Source organism: Bidens hawaiensis, unplaced genomic scaffold, assembly GCF_021521415.1.
Source record: "Bidens hawaiensis isolate Kalapana, Puna unplaced genomic scaffold, B.hawaiensis_p1.1 tig00009411_1, whole genome shotgun sequence".
NCBI lineage: Eukaryota > Viridiplantae > Streptophyta > Magnoliopsida > Asterales > Asteraceae > Bidens > Bidens hawaiensis.
This window is the reverse complement of record NW_027491693.1, coordinates 699,402-702,176: the sequence shown is the minus strand read 5'-3', so window position 1 is coordinate 702,176 and position 2,775 is coordinate 699,402. Positions and strand designations below refer to the sequence as shown.

Genomic DNA, 2,775 nt, shown 5'->3' with positions numbered 1-2,775 from the left:
TGAGAAACTAACATCACAAAGGCAACTAGCTTATATGAATTCTGGAAAGACAAGAGCACCACAAACAACAAACGCTAACTGAAGTAAAATAGGCGAAATTCCGTTTTAGAAAGGGGGACGATTTGTCCCCTAATACGCATTTGTAGGTAATTGGCAAGAGTTCAGCATATTGGGGGGTAATGCACGAAATGACGATGGATTGGCATTGCTCATTAGTTGCTGCTGGCCACCAGTGCCATTTGGTGATCCTAGAGTACCGTTTCCCTAACTAGGTGTAGTGCCTTTTTCAAGAGGAAGTCTTTCATAAGTCGCATTCCCAAAAGAAGCGGCCATGACCACCACGGGGCCTGACGCTAACAAAGGCCCCACTACCCCTCCTCCAACCACCTGCCCTTGACCACCAGCAAAGTAGATGGTCAAACCAGGAGATGCCGTAGGTGGAGCCGGAGGAGGAAGAAAGGAGCCGGATAATGATAAGATCGCAAATCGCCCACGTAGCGTTGTAACCCCTCCTGTTGGCCCTGGCTGCTTAATCGTAACATTTGAAACCGTCCCACTACCGCTCAAAATACACACCCCTCTTTGCCTTCTTCTAGCAAAATTTAATATACTTTCATGGATATCACATCCATTAGCCACCTCCATCACATGTGATCTTAGCGCGTTTGGGCTTTCCCTTGTGACAAAAATCGGTGGCTTCTGCTTGTTCTTGGAACCAGCCGGACGGCCTCGAGGCCGTCTTGAGCCACTGCTGCTGTGGTCCCCATCTCCATTGGCAGTCACCACCGGCACCAATTCCCTGTTGCCATTAATGTTATTGTTATCACTTTCTTCTCGGTCTCGCTTTTGACCATGGTCGAGGTTGCTACTGCCTCCACTTTGCTGATCATCCTCATCGGAATTCGGCGGCGGTTGATGGTGGTGGACATGGTGTTGCTGGAACTGCTGCTGTTGCTGGTGCAATTGAAGTGCTCTGGTCTGGAATAAAGCAGTGAGATCCATCTTGATCAAGTAGCTTCAAAAAACCCTAACTTAGATGGTTTCTTGAATAATATTTTGAGGGTTTGTTGTAATGCTAATCTTCATTAGAAAGCACAACCAAATTCTTAGCTGAATGTGTCATATTTATAACTTCTTTCTGTCTACTAACCAGCCATGAAAAGAATAAACGAATGATTTGGTCGCTTTTGGTGAAGATTAGAGAGAGAGAGATATGCTAGTTGTGTTGGGTTAATGTTGTTCAGGTTAGGTCACAAATTGATGAGAGAGAGTTTTAACTTAAGTCTGTCCCCCATCGTTACCCCATGTTCTCCCCAATTCTTGAAATTCTGTTTCCACAAATAGGGTTTTGTGAGGGAACAATAGGGTTTTGTGTGGGTAATTTTCTTAATTATTTTATTTAAATTTTTAGATGTGTGGGTAAGTTTTGTGGATATTTCAACTATATTATGTGTTCCCTCCTTGTATACAATTTAAAACAAAAGATATTTTAATATTTGACTTTTGGAATGTTATGATTTTAAGCTTACTTAATCTTGTTGGATTAAAAATCACTACCCCTAATAAATAAAAATCCATAAGAGTTCTAACGAAGTATTGGTATATATTCTTTATATGAGTTTCTAAACACTATTAATTTAGGCAATTTTTTAATTATTGAAATATAAGAAATTAGAGCTGAAAGTGTAACGTACAACTCATTTACGTACTATCAACTTTACAACCGACATCACGATATGATTTACGTTACTGTTTAGCTGTTCATGAGACAAGGAGACAATATCTCTTTCAGCTATCTAGGAACTCAAATGTCGTGACTTTATGAGGTACAAAATATATTCAAATTAATGATTGATTCATTATTCTCATCAAAAGTGTAACGTACAACTCATTTACTTATGATCATCATTAGAACCGACATCACAATATGACTTACGTTACTGTTTACCTGTTTATGAGACAAGATAACATTTTATATCAGTTATTTGTGAACTCAAATGTTATGACTTTTATGATATACAAAATATATTCAAATTAAGAACTGAAATATTATGGGAAAATTCTCAAAATAAGCATTTATGAAAATAAATTTCAAGTTTTAGGTATCATTTGCAAAAAATTCCAAAATTAGTTATTATAAACTAATCATGACAAGTAGCTTGATGAACCAATTAAAAGTTGGCGCTGCGTGTCCTTAAACTAACCGTAACAAGCACAGTCACTAATCATTTACTTGTCACAACTAAATAAGTTTCATGCCTCGTAATCAACGCCCACGAGTGATTCATAAGTCCTTTAGTTACGACGACTAGTTTACCCTGTTTACATTTCCTACACGAGTAGTTTATTAGTAGTTAACTCGTCGCGACTAATTTAATCTTATAATATACTCGTCGCGACTAAAGGACTTATGAATTATTTGTGGGCGTTGATTACGAGGCATGAAACTTATTTAGTCGTGACGAATAATTGATTAGTGAACGTGCTCGATACGGTTAATTAAGGACATGTGACAAGTTTTAATTGGTTTCTACAAACTAATCGCCATGACTAGTTTATAATACCTGTTTTTAGAAATTTTTGCAAATGATACCTAAGCTAGAAATTTATTTTCATAATTGCTTATTTTAAGAATTTTCCCAAATATTATTCTAATCAAAAGTGAGGTAACTTGTTTAAACATTGTTTATTCATACTATATGATAAAGAATTTGTGAAGTCTAGTTTAAGAATTTTTTTATTTTAAGAACTTTACAAGTATTGATGCATAAAATA

General features: G+C 36.9%; 1 pseudogene; it reads right to left on the bottom strand.

The window, feature by feature from the left end:
* Positions 1 to 264: 264 nt before the first annotated feature.
* On the bottom strand, positions 265 to 1,002 carry LOC143532210 (AT-hook motif nuclear-localized protein 22 pseudogene; annotated as a pseudogene).
* Between the last annotated feature and the right edge of the window lie 1,773 nt (positions 1,003 to 2,775).